This window comes from Ambystoma mexicanum, chromosome 11 (genome assembly GCF_040938575.1).
Source record: "Ambystoma mexicanum isolate Mex_15411 chromosome 11, UKY_AmexF1_1, whole genome shotgun sequence".
NCBI lineage: Eukaryota > Metazoa > Chordata > Amphibia > Caudata > Ambystomatidae > Ambystoma > Ambystoma mexicanum.
In genome coordinates, this window is record NC_090934.1 from 856,980,467 (window position 1) to 857,003,263 (window position 22,797).

A 22,797-nucleotide genomic window follows, 5' to 3' on the forward strand; every position below is an offset into this window, starting at 1 on the left:
GTGTCCTTGCTAGACTATGGAAAAATAGATTAGACTAACTCTTCAATAAGTCACTTTTACTGTTTATATTAAAAGTGGGTGAGTTCCCAGTCCACCCCCCGAATCTGCTTCAGCCCTGAGGACATGCTGAACACTGTTCAATGTGAAGAAATGGGAAAACATGGCAATCAAAACAAATAAAGGTGAAGTTCTTGCCTCTGCTCCCTCGATTTGTCCCTCGGCCGAAAGATGCAGTGCTTGCCTTGGCTTCCTCGATTTGTCCGTCGGCGGAAGGTTTCACTGGAATCTCCCAAGAAGTCGATGGACATTAGTATTTTTATTCTGAGCTATAATGGCATGCAAGAGCATGTTTAGTTGAGTACTCTTCAAAGGATCTCCGGGAAATGTAAGTACATCACCATTTGTTGGTCTTCCCACTACCTCTGGAAAGTTCTCAATGAGGTGAAAGAAGACATGGTATGCATATCTGCTGTCTTCTGGTGATAACGACATTCGTCCTGTCTTGCTGGGTTCAGGATTATAGGCTCTTCCCTTGACGTGAACAATGCTAGCACTTTCCTGACGCGTGGATTGCGACCAAATAACTTAGCTTGGTTCACAGCTGGCTCAAGAGTTCGAAAGAAAAGCGTATTGACGAGTTCATCTATAATTGTCTGTGGTGGAAGCATTTGTGTTCTTATCACTGTATTCAGGCAGTCCAATGAAGGCTTCCGTGATGACGGTAAGTAGTTGTCAGATTACTTTCTTGTTGTCAGGATCCTGGATAAAGTCTGTGACACTGGTAACCCTCCCTACCAGCGACGGATATGATGCCAACACTAACTGGAAGTAAGTGAGTACGTCCTCTGTGATGTTTATGCTGGGGAACACCATAAATGCTGCCAAACAAAGTCTTGATATTTGATGATTCAGGATACTGTGTTTAGCTCTTAAGGTAAAAAGTCCTTGATCAATGTCTGTTAGTCTTGTTTCTCAACAACCTTAAGTGTGGTTCGGTTTACAAGTTTGTGTCAACAAAATGTGTTGTGGCCTAACTGCGCAATTTTCTTCTTCACACTGCAACTAGAATGCAGAGTGTCCGTTTTTTGTCCTTATCCCCCTTTTTGCTTAGAGGAAATGTCCAATTTAAACCACAATTTGCTCAAGAGTTCTTTGTCTTGGCTTCGTTGCTCATGCGTCCTTCTTTCTCGTCATGGATCTCGTCTGCACGTGCTGAGGTTCTTCCCCGTTGTCTTTGGGTTCTTCGTGGTGGGGTGCAGCTAGAGGGCTTTCTCCGATATAGAGCTTAATGTCATTGAGAAAAATCCATGCTCTCCTGCCCTGCAGTTTTACAGCTGAAGGAGTGCAGTCCTCTACTAAGAAAGGGCCATTGAATCGTGGCTCGTCCCACCTCTTCCTCGTGTGGTTTTTTACTAACACCACATCTCCAGGAAAGACGAGTGGAACATGTAGACCTTGAGATGGGTCTGTTGTAGTGTCTCCTGCTGCATTTTGTGCTGTGCTGCACCCTCTTCGTCATCGCTGCAGTTGGTTTGAAATTACAGTAAGACTGGATGTCATGCAGTTCAGATATCTTTGTAATTCAGATCCCAGGACCTCTCTGGTTGGCTGGGCATCACATCTAGCTCTGTCTCTAGGGCTTAGGGGAGTATTCATTGTCCTTCCTGTGACCATCTCGTGCGGCGTAAAATGATGGTCGGAGCCTGGTTGGTTCCGAAGAGCATACAATGCCAGTGGAAGGCAGTGCCACCATCCCCTCTTTAGAGTAAGCTTCAACTTGGCTATCATTTCTTTTAACAAGCCATTGAGCCTCTCACAGATACCATTACCTTCTGGATGATACACCGATGAGAACTTGTGCTTTATACCAAGCAACAAGCTGATCTGTTCAAAGACTGAATTTACAAAATGAGCCCCATTATCTGTTCTCATCACTTCACACACCCCCCACCTAGGGAACACTTCCCTCACTAGGAATTTGGCCGCACAGGTAGAGTCTGGGTGTGTACATGGACCTGCTTCTATCCATCTAGAGAATGGACACACCACTACAATTAAGTACCTGTAACCATTACACACTTGAATCATGTCGACATAGTCGTAATGTAAGTGCTGAAATGGCCCATTTGGCCGGGGAATGACTCCTCTCACTACTTTTAATGTGTGCCCAGCAGTGAATTGCTGGCAGTTTATGCAGTTCACCATAAAGAATGCAACATGCTCAGCTAAATTCGGTATAAACCAGTCTTCTACGAGCGTTGCTGCTAGATTCTCTTTTGACATGTGTAGTGGGTAATGCAATTGCTCCAATGCTATTTTTAGTAGGGCTACAGGCATTACTGGTTTACCAGTGCTGTCTTGCCACCACAATCCATAAGAGGGGTTTAAAGAACACCCTCAACGTTTCCATAGGTTCTTCTCGTCCTGGTGCCTCCCCTTGAAGCTCTATTAGTTCCGTATGCCCCAGATTACTATAGGCTTCAGGTGTGGTACGTGCCACCATCATTCTCTCATGGGTGCACGCCACTTCCACGACCGTCTCACTTTTGGAGGCCATGCACTTGGCTTCCGTGTCTGCTGCATGGTTCCCGCGTGACACGAAATCTGTCCCTTTGGTGTGGGCGTCGCATTTCACGACTGCTATGCCCACTGGGAGCTGTAGTGTCTTAATCAGACTGTCCAATAAGGCTGCATGCTGCACTGGTGTGCCGTCTGCTCGGAGATAGCCCCTCCTTTTCCAGCACGCTAGTCCTGCATGCACTGTGGATATCACATAGGCGGAGTCACTGTACACCATTACTTCTTGGTCTCCGTGATTCTCTATGGCAATTATCAATGCCAATAGTTCTGCAGCCTGCGCTGAATAATGAGATGGTATTCATGCACTGATGAGTACTCGAAATTCTCTGTTTGCTATGTGTTTCATTACGGCAACGCCTGTATATCTTTGTTCGTCTTCTTGGTCGATTCTCGAAGATCCCTCAATAAAAACAATCTCTCCTCCCGCCGGGGCATTTTCTTTCAATGTGGGGAGTTCATCATAGAATTCTTCATAGTTTGCACAGTCATGTATCGGCTCTCCTCAGTGACTGGCTCTGCTATGAATGTAGCTGGGTTCACTGTTTAACATCGAACTACTTTGATCGATGGATTAGATATGATCACTTCATATGCAGAAGCTCTCTGAGATGTCAAAGTGCCTTTAGGGTTCTCTAAAATAGCGAATAGTGAATGTTCGATGTATAATGTCATGGAACATCCCATCACAATAGTGGTTGCCTTTTCTATGGTGAAAGCTGCGGCAGCTAAACTTTGTTCGCATGGGAAGTGGCCTCTCATTGGTCGGTCCAGGATCCCACTGTAATATGCCTGGGGCTTGTATCCCAATGAAGTTTTTTGATTGAGCACTGCTGTCATAACGTTGCCATCCGTGTGCAAGAATAGGTAGAATTCCTCCGCATAATTAGGAGTTCCGAGAACTGGAGCTGTACAAATTGCTCTCTTGAGTTCAGCAAACCCCTTTTCTATTGTCTCAGACCATTCAATCTTTTCCTTTGTCACCTGGGCTTTCTTTAGAGCCTGAAGCAAAGGCTTGGTGTATGATCTGTAATGGAAGACCCATGCTCTAACATAGTTACATAGGCCTAGAAAGCTCTGCATTTGCTTTATCGTATGTGGCTTAGCCGTCTTCAATATGGCTTCAGCCCTTTCTGGGGTCACCTTCTTGCCTTCATGTGAGATCAGCTGGCCTATGTATCGCACCTCCTGTTGACAATATTGCAACTTTTCCTTGTCAATCTTATAACCTTTCTCAGCCAGTACAGTCAATAGCTGAATAGAATCACGTCTGCATTGTTCTTCCCTGGAGCTGCAGATCAAGATGTCGTCCACATATTGCAAGACGACACTTTCTAATGCAATATTGCTCAGGTCCATCTGTTGGACTCTGTTGAAAATGGACGGGATTTGCAGTACCCCTGTGGCAATCTCGTGCTTTTCAGACGCATTTGTCGGAAAGTGAATGACGTTAGATCTTGAGAGTCACGGTGCAACAGGATTGAGAAAAAGGCATTTTTCAAGTCAATCACCGTAAAATATTTTGCCTCGGTGGGTATATTACATAAGATTGTAGATGGATTAGGGACTAGATGGAACTCGGCTTCAACAATATCGTTTAATGCTCTTAAATCTTGGATTAAATGCCAAGACCCTCCCTTTGATTTCTTGACAGGATAAATCACTGTATTACATGGTGACTCTGACGTCACCAAGATGCACTGGTGAGTCATGGCGGAAATTGTCTTTACGATCCCATCATCTGCCTCTCTGGACATGGGTATTGTCGCTCTCTCAGTAAAATTGCTCCTGGTTTCAGATTAATTTTCACTTCTCCCACTCCCTTCAGGAAGCCTACGATGTATGGTCTGTAGTGCATACTGAGACAAGCACCTAGGCCATGTCATCATCAAAGTATTCCAGACGTATCAGTGCCAACATCATTCTCTGAGGCACTTCTCTTTTGATCATTTTTACCCAAAATATGAGACTCACTTCCACCCTTGCCTCTTCTGAGTCTGGTTGTTCTTCAAACAGATCGTCATCGGTGACGTCAGTCACTCGACACCCTTCTTCAATGGCAATAATTGCACACCATTGTCTGCCTTCATCATCGTAGCCTTCAACCAATACTACTTTCCCTCGCACAGCTGCGGTATGTATAATAAAGGGAAATACTTGTCCCTCCTCTTCATGCATCAGTATTCTTGGTCTGAATAAAAAAATGTCGGGGGTTCTCATGGTTCTATCTGCAAGGCCTGGCAATCCTGCCATGAGCACACGCATGCCATATGCGAAAACTTCAGGTTCTAATGGTATAGCTCTCATGGCTATGTGCCCTGAGTATGCCCTGATCATTTGGCACATGTTTGAATAATGCATTCCTGGAGTGGAGCATACTATGCTCTCCTCTGTAAACGAGATTGTCATGTTCAACTTTGTCATTAAGTCTCAACCCAAAATGTTTACTGGGGTCTGACGTGAATATAGTAAAGGTACATACATCACGCACTCTCCTACAGAGACTGGGAGTGCGTTTGTAAAGGGAACTCGACTGTGAGCTCCTGTAAAACTCTTGAGTATCTATGGCCTCGTCGGACAAGGAAAACTTGCCTTTACGTATGCACGAGCGTGTTGCACCCATGTCAACTAAGAAGGAATATTCTTTACCCACTATGACGACATTCACCCTAGGTTCCCAGTTAGGGTCTGATGTCACTGATAGGATAGAGCACATCAGGGTTCCCAGTGAGCTGTCCTAGTTCATATAACTTCGGCCCACTGTACACTCGTGGATTCCCTCCACTCCCTGGGCTGCCTCCCCTTCGAAGTTTGTGCCCTGAGACGATTGCGGTGGTGCCTGTTGAAATTGCCCTTGTGGCAAATTCCCCATGTTTGGGGGTTGAACCTCTGCTGCACGCCTGCTGCTTGTTGCTGCACTGTGTGGTTTTGCGTATTGCCCTGTTGTGAGATCGTAGGTGATTCGCCATGCCTGCTCCCATTCCTTGGCTCTTCTGCCACATGTCTTGATTTCTGCACGTGCACGCCAAATGCCCGTCATTCCACACAGCCATCATACTGGCAGTGGTCGGATTATTTGTCCATTTGACATATCTGGGTTGCCCATTTGCACGTTTTGAAAACCTCCTTGATTACTCTGGAAACCTCCTTGATTATTTTGCCATCCTCTTCCTCTAAATCTCTTTCCCCTCGGGTATAGTCCTACGTTACCCTGGTTGTTCTGCTGTGGGTTAGCCACCTGTTGTAGGTTCTGTTCAGCTGGGCTAGTTAGCATGGCTCCTTCAAGAGCATACTTTGATAATTCCTTTTGTGCCAGCTTCGCTTCCTCACCCTTTCGTTTTGCCTCCTTTTTCCGATTCTTTTCTTGCAACAATCTACAGTAATGTGCGATAGTTAACTGTATTTCAACCCAAGGTTTAGCCTCAACCCCTACCAATTTCTTTAGCAGTTTCTGCACCTGTTCTGGCAACCCTTGGCACAATATGTGGTGAAATACTGGTATAGATTTTGTCCAAGATTCATGCATTTTGACACCCACTCATCTTGGAAATTCTGGATATAAACCAATGGATCTTCTGACTCCTTCATTTTTTGAGTCATTATAGCTCCCATATCGGAAGTGTCCGGGTAAAGCACTCGTAGCGCTTTCCATACTGCTGCTCTGTAATTATTAAATGGCGCTCCATCGTGAGCAGTGTTAATTATGGTTACACCAGGGTACCCTACCCGTGTCCACACATTGTCTGCTCTCTCACCAAGTATGGCGATCAGGAGACCTTTAATGTCCCCTAGAGCTAATGTGACACAACCTGTCATTTTTTCTAACTCATGTATCCACTTCCCGGCTCCCGATGTCAGCATTGGAAGCTTATTTTTTAGGTTTTCGCGATCCATGTGTGGCCATGGAATAGATTGCGGTCTTGCTCCGCCCTTTTCTAGTAGCGGAAATTGGAATGCGCAGCCTTCCTTCTCTTCTCTCATAGCTCTCCTGTCTACCGCTGGGGTAATATTTCCAACCGTTGTCTGCCTAGCAATGTCCTCAACCAGTCTACATAGACGAGTGTCGACACTCCCCTCTGACCATGGGGTGTTCCATCATGCTGGTCAGATTGTGTGGCAGACTCTGATGTCCTCGGTGCGGACTCACTAGCACCAGACCATCGTACCTCTTTGTCCCTTGGAAGCCACTTTTCGCACCGACTCCCGTCTTCATTAGGAAATTGATTGTTCGCAATTCACACAACTCTTTGTGTCATCATGGTTTTTACTGATTTCTAGTCTGTCCAGGGACAGTCTCCTGCTCCCACTACTTCGGCTGACAACCTCAGTGTCGTACAGTTGAGTGCTTTCCAAGCGCTCGTCTTCCCCTTCCCTTTGGGATATTTGTTCTAGTCCCATTTCATCATATATTTTATCGATCATTTCCCCGATGCTTCTGATGTCGAAGTCATCTTCAATATTTGCCCCAATTGTGCCTGGTACTGAGTCGTGCGCAGGAAATAATGCTTCAATGTCTTCCCATTCTACAACAGGATTGGGTTTTTTGACTTCCCGCTCCAAATATTCGAGATTGCCTGCCCTCTGTCTACGCTTACGTTCTATGACATCATCACATTCTTTGCGCTTCCTCGCCTCTTCTCTGGCCTTATCTTCTTCTCTTCTCCTTTCATTTCTATGTTCATTTTCCCTTCAAACTTCCTCATCCCTTCGTCTCCTTATCTTGTAACATACTCTTTGCTCTTCTTCTTAACCTTACTGTTTTTGTCTGTCCAAGGCATAGACTGCTCTCTGCTTGCGATCGAGCTGTTTCTCTTGCTCTTCGTGATCTATCTGTTCACGCCTCAGTCTATCCTTCCGTCTTATCCTTTCATCCCTTGACTCCTTGTGTTTCTCCTTTCTCTGTGCCTCATCTAACCTCTCTATAGGTCTCACATCATCACTTCCTTTCCCATCAAGTTTCAACAATATCTGTCCTCCCATCCATTCATCCTTTGCGAATGCTATCTCATCAGTTCTGCTTTCACCTTCTTTCCATTTCTTTCCCTCTCTCTCCTTATCGAAAGATGCACTGGTCTGTGTCTGATCCTTCCTTTCATCATCTCGTCTCTCCTTGTCCCTCGGGACTGTGGAGGTAAGAATCTTGTCTTGATCCATGCCTCGGTTTTCGTCACTACTGTAAGTAGGTGACTCATATGCGGGGTTGCTGTACCCTGTGGCTGCTTTAAGCTCTCTTAATGGGTAAAGTCCCTCAGGCTTACTTCCCTCGCTTTGTGTTTCAGGCGGGGCAGGTGGTGTGGTAGGTGTCTCACCCCCCCTCATACGTTTAATATCCAGTCAGCAGGTGGCTCTTCTTCCTTTGACTGTTCGAACATTTTCCAAAGTTCTAGAACAGCAAGGGGTTTCTCTAGTTTCTTTCCTGTATATGTGGCATGCAAGTAAGTCATCATATGCTGTAAAATGGCTTTGGATGAGGACCCATTTTGTGGCTATGGCATAAACATCTTGTGGGTGGTACTCTTAACCCACTCGGGGCTGTATCTCTTAAGCTTGGGTGCATGTTTTGGCAGTGGCTTACATAAGTGTGCTAATGGTGTACTTTCTTGCATGCTTAAATCTGTTCTACTTTCCTCTTAAACACCACTTTTCAATGCTTCCATGCAAGTTTACCACTGTCAATAATATGAGTGAGCACCAAACACCGCAAGCTCCAATCCAATTTTATCATGCCAAAACCTTTTATCACCAATTCACTCAAGAACATCCATGTGCGATTCCCTCTCAACTATAGAATCGCATAAAAACCCTATTTGATTTTAACCAATACAAGACAACATTTCTTACATGTGACATACAACATAACACGTATGACAGACACTTGATAAACTAGACAGACACCAACTGGGCAAAAATATCTCTGCCTCTAATTTGTACCCCGACATGGAGTTTAAACAAACTCCTTTTACTACGTCTATAAACGTGGTAGTAGCCTAGTCGTTCCCCATTATGTGGGACTCTCAGTTCACGTTTCTTCTGACCGCTATATTAAAGCACAGGAACAAGCGGAATCCTCTCTCTCCTCAGGTGTCCGCCCTGGAATCCTCTCTCTTCTCGGGTGTCTACACCAGTATTCTTTAATATCTCAGGTGTCCATCCTGGTATTCTTTACTATCTCAGGTGTCTACCCTGGTATTCTTTAATATCTCAATTATTCTCGAGTCATTATCCACTTATATATATACAGTCTTCTCTACTTCTGACTATTTTGTTTTTCCCACCTCCCTCGGTTACCTTTTCCTTTACTTGTTCTAATGCCTAAGACATTTGCCAAAGCAATCAATTTTTTGTTTCACTCACCGCTCGTATGGTTCCTCTCTGGATCCTCGGGATAACCGCCTCCGCTACCACCTCCTTTGGTCTTTCGTCTGTTCCGCTGCCGGTAGGAATGAAAGGGCTTATGTTTATAAGACGGGTTGCTTCAGACCCCAGTTTTACACCATCATTGTCGTCAGGAAGCTTCACAGTCTACTCGGCAAAGGACTCGTGATATTGCCGAAGGCCTAGTGTTACTTCGTGTCGACGGTCAATAGGTGTCTTATTTTAATCAATAATCGATGGTCAAAACCATCCTCTGCTTCCAAGTGTAGAGGAGGGCGGAGCAACCTCTGATGGGCCCATGGGATCAGAGCTCACCCTCGAGTACCTTAAGACGAGATAGCTGCACCTTGAGGTGGATGGGCTGCAGGATTCTCTTACTCCAACACCAATCAATACGGACAACTCAAATGGTTTGGCAAAGGAAAGTCCGTTTATTGACAAGTACAAAAAATGGGGAAACATTAGGAAATCATCAGTGATGAAATCACCCGTCTCACTTCAACTTCCACAATCTTCATTCAAACAGCAATTCTTATAGGCAAAAGTCGTCATCATTGACGTGTAACGCTCGAAAGTTTGTCATGCAAGTCTATTGGTTGGAAAAGGTAATTTAAGTATAGGTACTATAACTGTATATGGTAACGGGGTGTGGGGATTGGATAACTCTTCTCGGGTGGGTGTCTACGCCCATCCCTCTACATCACTCGTGCTAGACGTCACTACAAGTACGATGTCTCATTGGTTCTACTAGCTATAGAACCCTAGATTATTTGGTCCATTGTGATTGGGTCAGTTACACCCCCAAGCATAAATCTCCACTTTAATTACCAGCTTGGAGAATGGTTACCCAGATCCGGCATGCCCCAAGATTCACCCTGCCTCCCTTCCATCAATCATTACTTTAGGGCTATGAGTCAATTAGTTGGCTGATGATGGCTCGAAACTGTAGCTTCTTATCAGGGGAAGTTATTGCATCCTCTGGTTTTGGGTGACATCAGACGTTGGTACCTCTTCGCGCTTGGCTTGTCATGTGTCAGTACAACGTGAAGCTGCTTCATTTTCAATCTATTTGCATATTTGATTCTCTCTTCGGTTTCGCCACCTGCCTGGGCCTCCTTATCTCGACCTTGACGGGCAGGCTGCTATGCTCCTAAGTTTCGATTCTTCGGAGTTGCCGCTCTCCTCCCTTGCTTGGGTTGACCTCGAATTCCAAGGAATGAGCTGCTTCTTGCTAAGTTTCGATTCCGCTCTTTCTTCTGGATTTGTGCTGGTATTTGAATCCTGGCCTGTTTGACCTCTACCATCCTGGGCTTATATTCTTCTTTCATGTAAAGTGGACTGCACTTATATAATGTGCTTCATTGAGGTAGATATTACACAGGCACGGTAGTGGGTGTGTAGTTATGGTTAAGTTGCTAATCCAATAGGAGGAGCATTTTTTGGGTGGCTTATAACTTCGCTCCCCCTGGACGAATCCACACCAAACTTTGCAAAAACGGTATATGGCCCACTCTGAATTGGTGAGGTTTGGTCCAGGGGGGGAAAAGTTATAGGGGGGGTCCCAAAACTTCTTTTTTCTTCATAGACTGAATGGGGAAAAAACTTTGCTCACGCCTACAGCCCAAACCGCTGGACGGATTTTCACCAAATTTGCGGCAGGAGCAGCGTCTTGGTTCCGAAAGCATGCTTTTGTAAATTTGGTGGAAATCCGTCCAGTAGTTCTATAAAAAATGATCAAAAAGTAGGTCACAAAAAATTAGTGATATCTATGTCCGCTCTGCGGACACATTTCCCTGTTCGCTCCGTGGACAGTGTCCTGATTGGCCAATCGTCTTGCGTCATGTCCACGGACATGTGACGCGTCCGCTGATTGGATGGTGAAGAGCGTGGTGTGCATCAGATATTTGTGAACGCCCACCATCTTGTATCCGTGGACAGCGCAGTGACAAATGGTGGAGAAATACAATTTTGGCAAGTGTGTTGGCGTGTAAGACTGTTTGGGGAGGGTGGGGGAGTAAGATGAGTCAAATATTGTATCTATTTAGGTGGCAGGCACCCCTTTTGTGTTCGTTGTGTCCATGGACAGCCGCGCTGTCCTTGATGTCCGTAATCGACCAAAATGGGGGTGTCCTAAGGACACTATAGCTGTCCGTACTGTTTTCAGGCAAGTTGAAACTGTTCTAAGAACAAACACGGTGTCCGGGATGTCTGTAATCCAACGAAAATGGAGGTGTCCTAAGGATACTATACCTGTCCGTACTGTTTGCAGGCAAGTTGAAACTGTTCTAAGAACAAACACGGTGTCCAGGATGTCCGTAATCAAACGAAAATGGAGGTGTCCTAAGGACACTATACCTGTCCGTACTGTTCGCAGGCAAGTTGAAACTGTTCTAAGAACACACATGGTGTCCGCGGATGTAAAAATTGCCCATATGACATAGTTAAAATGTTTGATTCTATGGGTGTGATCTATGGGTGTGATAGACTCTAGGCCCTGGCCACAACCACCGCAGCATATCACACCCATAGATCACACCCATAGAATCAAATATGGGTGTGATCTATGGGTGTGATATGCTGCGGTGGTTATGGCAAGGCCTGGAGTCTTGGGTGCATGCGGTGGTTGTGGTCAGGGCCTAGAGTCTTGGGTGCATGTGGTGGTTGTGGTCAGGGCCTAGAGTCTTGGGTGCATGGCCAAAGGCCAAAGGCCATGCACTCAAGACCAAAGTTCAATACCAAAGTTATAAGTACCGAAGTTATAAAATAGCATGGGTTTGATATGTTGCGGCGGTTGTGGCCAGGGCCTACCCAAGACCGAAGTTATAAGTACCGAAGTTATAAGCTACCATGGGTGTGATATGCTGCGGCCGTTGTGGGCAGGTCCTAGAGTCTTTGGTGCATGGGCCATGCACCCAAGACCGAAGTTATATGCACTGTTTGCTTCAATGGTTGTTATGGAGCAGTATTTATGAGTTGTACTTGTTGTAATATACTCACTGTTTGGTTTGGTAACTGGAGTACATATATTCTTTGTCAATTTCTGTGATAAAAGAAAAGATCATGTTAGTATTGGTAGTTTATAAGGACTTATAACATTGAATAATAGACATTCTTTATTCATTTCGACCCTCATATTTAGTAGATTACAAACCAGTGTACTGTGCAATTTGCTCGGTTTCTGTGTTTGTTTTTCAAATCATTGGGTCTGTGAAAAAAAAGAAATCCATGTCGGATTAAAAAAAAAAAACCTTTTTTGTTATGCTACAGTCTATTTGTTTGTTTTCAGAGTTCACTTGTTGTTTCTGGCTAATGTTCTATCTGTTGGCATGTTGCACATTTTTGGAGAAGTTAGATACCTGTTGGCGTATTCTAACTGTCTATTTTTTGTTATAATTTAATGGTATTGATTTATCTGTTTGGTTGTTGTAAAATCTTGGGGCAGTTAGATACCTGTTGGCGTGTACTAACTGTTTATTTCTTGTTATAAGTTAGTGGTATTCATTTATCTGTTTGGTTGTTATAGAATCTTGGGGCAGTTAGATACCTGTTGGCGTATTCTAACAGTTTATAGTTTTTTAATTGAAGTTTTGTTAATGTTTAAGTACAGATTAGTTATTAAATTTTGGTTTTAAGAAGATTAAATAAGCGTTTGTAAGATTTGCTGGTAATCTCTGCTTTAGAGTAATGGTACTATCATTACATTCAAACCATCCACATTTCTTTTTAATATATGTAGTGTAGTGACCTGCATTGGTTGTGGCTCCTGTGTGGTAGATTATACCAATTGTTGTGAAGGTTTTCTTACCAAGTGATAATTGACCATGTTTGAATCCAGTCAGCTTGCAGTTGTTTTTGGTACCATCTGCATTGTAACGTAGAAGCATTAGTATTACGTATTTACTATGTTTTTGTATTAGTAAGGTGGAGCGATTATCTGAATTGCAGGTAGTACATAATCTACCATGGTTTGCATTTTGTACAAGTTGCTGAAATGGAATGGATTCACAATTAGGTATGGATACATACACAAAGCCCTCATTAGGGATTTGTTCCTGTGTCAAATTGTTGCAGTGAGTGCATGTATATTTCCACATGTATGAAATGTGGAACATTTCATTTATAGGTATGTTTTTGTTTTCCAGTACTTGTAGTAAGTACATTAGAAATTCTTGTGGATCTTCTTGTGAGTTTATAGTGAATTTCACCATTCCAGCACAGTAGTCCAATTCTTGTCTTATTCCATGAACACTATACTTGTTGTCAGGATTGTTTGTTGCGTTTCTATGAAGTACTAACATTTGCAAACACAATTGGTCTGTACTGTGTAAGTAAATGTTGTCAACAATTGGTGGTAATTGAAATAGAATATTCTTTGCTACATTTGCGTAGCAACTTACACCAGTTATATTTGAAAATTTGAATGGACCAGATAGGGACGTGTCCAAGTCATTTTTTCAGAGTGTTTGCTGCTTCTTTGAAGAAGTACCCGAGTTCCTTTGAGAAATAGGTTCTTCTTTGGTTGTGGCAATTGATGAAGTATTCGCTTCTTTTCGTCTCTTTGGAGGATTTGCAGTGAGATCCTGTTGCATTTCTGTTTGAATTAGTTTTCTTTTACAACTTTTTCCTTTTTGCGGAACAGGATATGTTTTTAGATGGGGGGATGTATAGTGAACGTAGTCTATTGTATTGTAAAATGCAAGGAATATCAGTGTTTACTTTACTTGCATCAAAGTTGATTAGAAATAGACTGTCAAGTGTACATAAGTGTGATAGTGCTACGTAGCTCATGCCTTCTTTAAAGACTGTGTTACCAATATCTATGTCTAGGGTAAGACCTTGTGATTTATGAATGGTGACTGCGTATGCTAGAGTTAGAGAAAATTGTTCTCTGTGTGCATACATGTCTTTGAAGAGAAGGAATCGAGCTGTTGAGCGCCCTATCCTTTTTACTTCTGAAAGTTTGTCAAAGAGAATATTGACAAACTGAATGTTGTTGGCACGTGGGTACGTTTGAAAGCCAACAACTGCACCCAGTGCTCCATTAACTAGTCCTTGCTCCACGTCAAGGTTACATTTAAGCATTACTCTACAGTTTAAGGATAATTTTAATATTTTTTACAAACCAGCTGTGTTGGAGATAGAATTTTCTAAGGTATTTAGTCTTGTTGTGGCTTGTTGACACATGGGAAGTGTCATACCATGTACGTCCAGTTTGTCTGTGGAGAAAATTTCAATTATTGGTTGCATTTCTTTTTTCAACATTGTTTCATTGAATTTGGAACAGCTTGCAAGAGTTGGCATTAAGGACATACAATTGACATTATTGTGCTCTAATTGTTCCATAACCTCAGTAGAACATGAGTTATAGCCATAAAGTGCATGGATTTGCCGGGTTTTTAATATTGCTTGTGCTTCTTGAGATAGTACACCAACTCTAATACTTTTTAAAATGTTGGCGTAGATGAGGTCTGCAGACTGTCGCATGTTTTCTGTTAATTCTCTGCATTGGCAATGTTGCCAAAGGTTGACATTTCCTATGCTGGCAACAGTTTTCCAGCAGAGTTTATGTCCTAAGGTTTTAAAAATTGGTTCACCTTTCACTGGTGCCAATTGAAGAACATCTCCGAAAACAATAATGTGTTTTCCTCCAAAGAGCTCTTCATAGTTTGTTTTAAGTACTTCTTGTAATCTGAGGTGAATCAAAGCCAACATTAGGTTGGAGACCATGCTCACTTCATCTATTAGTAGCATTTTCATTTGTTTTAACACTCTGCGTAGTTCAATTGCAGCTTCTGTAGAAAGTTTGTAATATTCTAATTTGTTTTGGTGTTACTGGCAGGAGTAATAATCGGTGTAAAGTGACACTGCCTATGTTGTATGCAGCTAAAACTGTGGAGGCAGTTACAACAGCTGACAGTTTGTTGTTTGTCAATTGTTGAAGGAACTTGCGGATGATTTTGATTAAGAATGTTTTCCTTGAACCAGCTTCACCACTGACGTATAATAGTATAGGTTTGTAATGTTGGCAGGTACAGTCTTTATTTTCATGTTGTACACCATGTGAAATTTCTTTTGTTACTTCTTGAAAAATGCTACACTGCTCATTGTTTATTTTTGATTGTAGTATACTTAAGTCTTTTGTATCTTCATACTGACACATGGTGTTTTCTACTTCTGTCATAGCTAATTCTGCCCCATTTGCCATTAGTGGCTGTCCCAGTGGTTATTGGCTTCCTGTTACAGAAGGTTGACTACTGTCAGGAGTGTCCTTATCTAGTTGGGCCTGGAGTTCTTCGTGTTGCTGCTTATTGTGCAACATAGTTTTGTACTGTGTAAAGTTTACACCGGTGATAGTGCTTTCATTTGCTTTGAAAGCGTCTTCATAGGAGTCATAGTTATCTAGTATTTCTTCTTCTTTTCTCCATGGTTTAAAGAGTTGTAGCAGGGACATGTAATATAGTTCTTTATGTTGAGGAGTTTTAATGACATTGTGATATGATTAATTAAAATTGGTTTGGTAAGTTTTACTAAGCTGCCTTCACAATTTGTCACTCTGTATCTACCTTTTTTTTATCGGGTTTTATATTATTTTTGTATGTGACGTTTTGGGCTATTTGGTATAGACACATGCTGGCCGATTCATGGAATTAATGTGCGCCGAAAATTCCGGCGCAGAGGTGCCAAAATGTGTGAATCGCAGTGCAAGTGCGAAAATCGCAGGGAAACCAGCGCACATCGATTCATGGAAGTCCGTGCGCCAGAAAAATATTGGATGTGCGCTGAAAAAGTGCGCGGCGCACGCCGGCGCACAGGTCATCCAACGGCGTGCGCCACGGCCACAGCGAAATCGCACATAGCGCAGCGCACATAAAAAAAGTAGGCGGAACACGGGGCGTAACACTCGGAATGGGGAACAACTCGTGAAAATATGGGCGTCACGGGGGAAGTACAGGAGGCAAGTGCGCTGAACGTCCACACGCTCGCCTACAACTCGTATTCATGGAATCGAATAGGGCAAACCAGCGCACGGGCAAAGACGCACACAGGGCTGAACAAGTCCACCACAAGAAAGCAGGCGGTAGCGTCCCTGCGCCTGAAATAAATGTGCGCCAAAATGTGCGCTAACAAAAAGCACCTATATACAGCTATGATGAATGATCCATACTGTGGCCCTCTAGGATAAATGAGGTGCAAAGGGGTACCGACAAACACGGACACCCGCTGTGTGAAAAATAGCGTGTGCGTGTATTTCGGGGTGCGCGGGAAGTTCCACACGTGATTGGCCTGGGTACGTGTATTCCGGGGTGCGTGGGAAGTTCCACACGCGATTTCAGCAGGGTACGTGTATTCCAAGGTGTGCAGGAAGTTTCACACGTGAATTTGCAGGGGACGCGTATTTCGGGGTGCGTGTGAAGTTCCACACGCGATTTCAGCAGGGTACGTGTACTTCGGGTGCGCGGGAAGTTCCACACGCGAATCCAGCAGCCTACGTGTATTTCGGGGGTGCCGGGGAGTACTACACGTGAATTGGCCGTGTGGGTCCTCCCAGGTGTTCCCTCTATACCCTACACGGCCCCTGCAGGCAGCCCACACCACAGGGGACTACCCTGCACCCCTGCACATGTCCCACAGGCAGCCCATCCACCATGGCCATGTCCCCCAGCCAATCCACATGTCACCTTGCACTACTGACCACCAACGCAAATCTCCCAGCACCCCCACCCCCCAGCATCCAGGGGCACCCTCCACGAGGCCCCCACTCATGTCTCCCACCCCTCCACCCCCCAGCAGTCAGGGGCACCTTCCACCAGGCCCCCACTCATGTCTCCCTGCACCATCACCCCCCAGCACTGTGGGGCACCCTCCACCAGGCCCCCACTCATGTCTCCCAACCCCCCCACCCCCCAGCAGTCAGGGGCACCCTCCACCAGGCCCCCACTCATGTCTCCCTGCACCCCCACCCCCCAGCATCCAGGGGCACCCTCCACCAGGCCCCCACTCATGTCTCCCAGCACCCCCACACCCCAGCATCCAGGGGCACCCTCCACCAGGCCCCCACTCATGTCCAACTCATGTCTCCATGCACCCCCACCCCCCAGCATCCAGGGGCACCCTCCACCAGGCCCCCACTCATGTCTCCCAGCACCCCCACCCTCCAGCATCCAGGGGCACCCTCATCCAGGCCCCCACTCATGTCTCCCACCCCCTCACCCCCCAGCAGTCAGGGGCACTCTCCACCAGGCCCCCACTCATGTCTCCCACCCCTCCCCACCCCAGCAGTCAGGGGCACCCTCCACCAGGCCCCCACTCATGTCTCCCTGCACCACCACCCCCAGCATCCAGGGGCACCCTCCACCAGTCCCCAACTCATGTCCAACTCATGTCTCCCTGCACCCCCACCCCCCAGCACTGTGGGGCACCCTCCACCAGGCCCCCACTCATGTCTCCCTGCACCCCCACCCCCAGCATCCAGGGCCACCCTCCAACAGGCCCCCACTCATGTCTCCCAGCACCCCCACCCCCCAGCATCCAGGGGCACCCTCTACCAGGCCCCCACTCATGTCCAACTCATGTCCCCCTGCACCCCCACCCCCCAGCACTGTGGGGCACCCTCCACCAGGCCCCCACTCATGTCTCCCTGCACCCCCACCCCCCAGCATCCAGGGGCACCCTCCACCAGGCCCCCACTCATGTCTCCCAGCACCCCCACCCCCCAGCATCCAGGGGCACCCTCCACCAGGGCCCCACTCATGTCCAATCATGTCCCCCTGCACTCCCACCCCCCAGCACTGTGGGTCACCCTCCAACAGGCCCCCACTCATGTCCAACTCATGTCTCCATGCACCCCCACCCCCCAGCATCCAGGGGCACCCTCCACCAGGCCCCCACTCATGTCTCCCAGCACCCCCACCCTCCAGCATCCAGGGGCACCCTCCACCAGGCCCCCACTCATGTCTCCCACCCCCTCACCCTCCAGCAGTCAGGGGCACCCTCCACCAGGCCCCCACTCATGTCTCCCACCCCTCCCCACCCCAGCAGTCAGGGGCACCCTCCACTAGGCCCCCACTCATGTCTCCCTGCACCCCCACCCCCCAGCATCCAGGGGCACCCTCCACCAGGCCCCAACTCATGTCCAACTCATGTCTCCCTGCACCCCCACCCCCCAGCACTGTGGGGCACCCTCCACCAGGCCCCCACTCATGTCTCCCTGCACCCCCACCCCCAGCATCCAGGGCCACCCTCCAACAGGCCCCCACTCATGTCTCCCAGCACCCCCACCTCCCAGCATCCAGGGGCACCCTCTACCAGGCCCCCACTCATGTCCAACTCATGTCCCCCTGCACCCCCACCCCCCAGCACTGTGGGGCACCCTCCACCAGGCCCCCACTCATGTCTCCCTGCACCCCCACCCCCCAGCATCCAGGGGCACCCTTCACCAGGCCCCCACTCATGTCTCCCAGCACCCCCACCCCCCAGCATCCAGGGGCACCCTCCACCAGGGCCCCACTCATGTCCAATCATGTCCCCCTGCACTCCCACCCCCCAGCACTGTGGGGCACCCTCCAACAGGTCCTCACTCATGTCTCCCACACCCCCCACCCCTCAGCAGTCAGGGGCACCCTCCACCAGGCCCCCACTCATGTCTCCCTGCACCCCCACCCCCCAGCATCCAGGGGCACCCTCCACCAGGCCCCCACTCATGTCCAACTCATGTCTCCCTGCACCCCCACCCCCCAGCACTGTGGGGCACCCTCAAACAGACCCCCAACCATGTCTCCCTGCACCCCCAGCATCCAGGGGCACCCTTCACCAGGCCCCCACTCATGTCTCCCAGCACCCCCACACCCCAGCATCCAGGGGCACCCTCCACCAGGCCCCCACTCATGTCTCCCAGCACCCCCACCCCCCAGCAGTCAGGGGCACCCTCCACCAGGCCCCCACTCATGTCTCCCTGCACCCACACCCCCCAGCATCCAGGGGCACCCTCCACCAGGCCCCCACTCATGTCTCCCAGCACCCCCACCCCCCAGCATCCAGGGGAACCCTCCACCAAGCCCCCACTCATGTCCAACTCATGTTCTGCTGTACCCCCACCCCTCAGCACTGTGGGCCACCCTCCACCAGGCCCCCACTCATGTCTCCCTGCATCCCCACCCCCAGCATCCAGGGGCACCCTCCACCAGGCCCCCACTCATGTCTCCCAGCACCCCCACCCCCCGCATCCAGGGGCACCCTCCACCAGGCCCCCACTCATGTCTACCACTCCCCCACCCCTCATCAGTCAGGGGCACCCTCCACCAGGCCCCCACTCATGTCTCCCTGCACCCCCACCCCCCAGCATCCAGGGGCACCCTCCACCAGGCCCCCACTCATGTCCAACTCATGTCTCCCTGCACCCCCACCCCCCAGCACTGTGGGGCACCCTCCACCAGGCCCCCACTCATGTCTCCCTGCACCCCCACCCCCCAGCATCCAGGGGCACCCTCCACCAGGCCCCCACTCATGTCCCCCAGCACCCCCACCCCCCAGCATCCAGGGGCACCCTCCACCAGGCCCCCACTCATGTCTCTCAGCACCCCCACCCCCCAGCATCCAGGGGCACCCTCCACCAGGCCCCACTCATGTTCAACTCATGTCTCCCTGCACCCCCACCACCCAGCACTGTGGGGCACCCTCCACCAGGCCCCCACTCATGTCTCCCTGCACCCCCACCCCCCAGCATCCAGGGGCACCCTCCACCAGGCCCCCACTCATGTCTCCCACCCCCCCCACCCCCCAGCAGTCAGGGGCACCCTCCACCAGGCCCCCACTCATGTCTCCCTGCACCCCCACCCCCCAGCATCCAAGGGCACCCTCCACCAGGCCCCCACACATGTCTCCCAGCAACCCCACCCCCCAGCATCCAGGGGCACCCATCCAACAGGCCCCCACTCATGTCTCCCAGCACCCCCATCCCCCAGCATCCAGGGGCACCCTCCACCAAGCCCCCACTCATGTCCAACTCATGTCCCCCTGCACCCCCACCCCCCAGCACTGTGGGGCACCCTTCACCAGGCCCCCACTCATGTCTCCCTGCACCCCCACCCCCAGCATCCAGGGGCACCCTCAACCAGGCCCCCACTGATGTCTCCCAGCACCCCCACCCCCCAGCATCCAGGGGCAACCTCCACCAGGCCCCCATCAATGTCCAACTCATGTCTCCCTGCACCCCCACCCCCCAGCACTGTGGGGCACCCTCCACCAGGCCCCCACTCATGTCTCCCACCCCCCAACCCCCAGCAGTCAGGGGCACCCTCCACCAGGCCCCCACTCATGTCTCCCTGCACCCCCACCAGGGGCACCCTCCACTAGGCCCCCATTCATGTCCAACTCATGTCTCCCTGCACCCCCACCCCCAGCACTGTGGGGCACCCTCCACCAGGTCCCCACTCATGTCTCCCTGCACCACCACCCCCCAGCATCCAGGGGCACCCTCCAACAGGCCCCCACTCATGTCTCCCAGCACCCCCACCCCCCAGCATCTAGGGGCACCCTCCACCAGGCCCCCACTCATGTCCAACTCATGTCTCCCTGCACCCCCAGCCCCCAGCACTGTGGGGCACCCTCCACCAGGCCACCACTCATGTCTCCCAGCACCCCCACTCCCAAGCATCCAGGGGCACCCTTCACCAGGCCCCTACTCATGTCCAATCATGTCCCCCTGCACCCCCACCCCCCAGCACTGTGGGGCACCCTCCACCAGGCCCCCACTCATGTCTCCCACCCCCCACCCCTCAGCAGTCAGGGGCACCCTCCACCAGGCCCCCACTCATGTCTCCCTGCACCCCCCCCAGCATCCAGGGGCACCCTCCACGAGGCCCCCACTCATGTACAACTCATGTCTCCCTGCACCCCCACCCCCCAGCACTGTGGGGCACCCTCCACCAGACCCCCACTCATGTCTCCCTGCACCCCCACACCCCAGCATCAAGGGGCACCCTCCACCAGGCCCCCACTCATGTCTCCCAGCACCCCCACACCCCAGCATCCAGGGGCACCCTCCACCAGGCCCCCACTCATGTCTCCCAGGACCCCCCCCACCCCCCAGCAGTCAGGGGCACCCTCCACCAGGCCCCCACTCATATCTCCCTGCACCCACACCCCCCAGAATCCAGGGGCACCCTCCACCAGGCCCCCACTCATGTCTCCCAGCACCCCCACCCCCCAGCATCCAGGGGCACCCTCCACCAAGCCCCCAATCATGTCCAACTCATGTTCCGCTGCACCCCCACCCCCCAGCACTGTGGGGCACCCTCCACCAGGCCCCCACTCATGTCTCCCTGCACCCCCACCCCCCAGCATCCAGGGGCACCCTCCACCAGGCCCCCACTCATGTCTCCCAGCACCCCCACCCCCCCCAGCATCCAGGGGCACCCTCCACCAGGCCCCACTCATGTCTACCACTCCCCTACCCCTCAGCAGTCAGGGGCACCCTCCACCAGGCCCCCACTCATGTCTCCCTGCACCCCGACCCCCCAGCATCCAGGGGCACCCTCCACCAGGCCCCCACTCATGTCCAACTCATGTCTCCCTGCACCCCCACCCCCCAGCACTGTGGGGCACCCTCCACCAGGCCCCCACTCATGTCTCCCTGCACCCCCACCCCCCAGCATCCAGGGGCACCCTCCACCAGGCCCCCACTCATGTCTCCCAGCACCCCCACCCCCCAGCATCCAGGGGCACCCTCCACCAGGCCCCACTCATGTCTCCCTGCACCCCCACCCCCCAGCATCCAGGGGCACCCTCCACCAGGCCCCCACTCATGTCTCCCACCCCCCCACCCTCCAGCAGTCAGGGGCACCCTCCACCAGGCCCCCACTCATGTCTCCCTGCACCCCCACCCCCCAGCATCCAAGGGCACCCTCCACCAGGCCCCCATTCATGTCTCCCAGCACCCCAACCCCCCAGCATCCAGGGGCACCCTCCACCAAGCCCCCACTCATGTCCAACTCATGTCCCCCTGCACCCCCACCCCCCAGCTCTGTGGGGCACCCTCCACCAGGCACCACTCATGTCTCCCTGCACCCCCACCGCCCAGCATCCAGGGGCACCCTCCACCAGGCCCCACTCATGTCTCCCACCCCCCGCCCCCCAGCAGTCAGGGGCACCCTCCACCAGGCCCCCACTCATGTCTCCCTGCACCCCCACCCACCAGCATCCAGGGGCACCCTCCACCAGCCCCCACTCATGTCCAACTCATGTCTCCCTGCACCCCCACCCCCCAGCACTGTGGGGCACCCTCCACCAGGCCCCCACTCATGTCTCCCTGCACTCACACCCCCCAGAATCCAGGGGCACCCTCCACCAGGCCCCCACTCATGTTTCCCAGCACCCCCACCCTCCAGCATCCAGGGGCACCCTCCACCAAGACCCCACTCATGTCCAACTCATGTTTCCTGCACCCCCACCCCCCAGCATCCAGTGGCACCCACCACCAGGCCTCCACTCATGTCTCTCACCCCCCCACTCCCCAGCAGTCGGGGGCACCCTCCACCATACCCCCACTCATGTCTCCCTGCACCCCCACCCCCCAGCAGCCAGGGGCACCCTCCTTCAGGCCCCCACTCATGTCTCCCAGCAGCCCCACCCCCCAGCATCCAGGGGCACCCTCCACCAGGCCCCCACTCATGTCCAACTCATGTCTCCCTGCACCCCCACCCCCCAGCATCCAGGGGCACCCTCCACCAGGCCCCCACTCATGTCTCCCAGCACTCCCACCCCCCAGCATCCAGGGGCACCCTCCACCAGGCCCCCACTCATGTCTCCCACCCCCCCACCCCTCAGCAGTCAGGGGCACCCTCCACC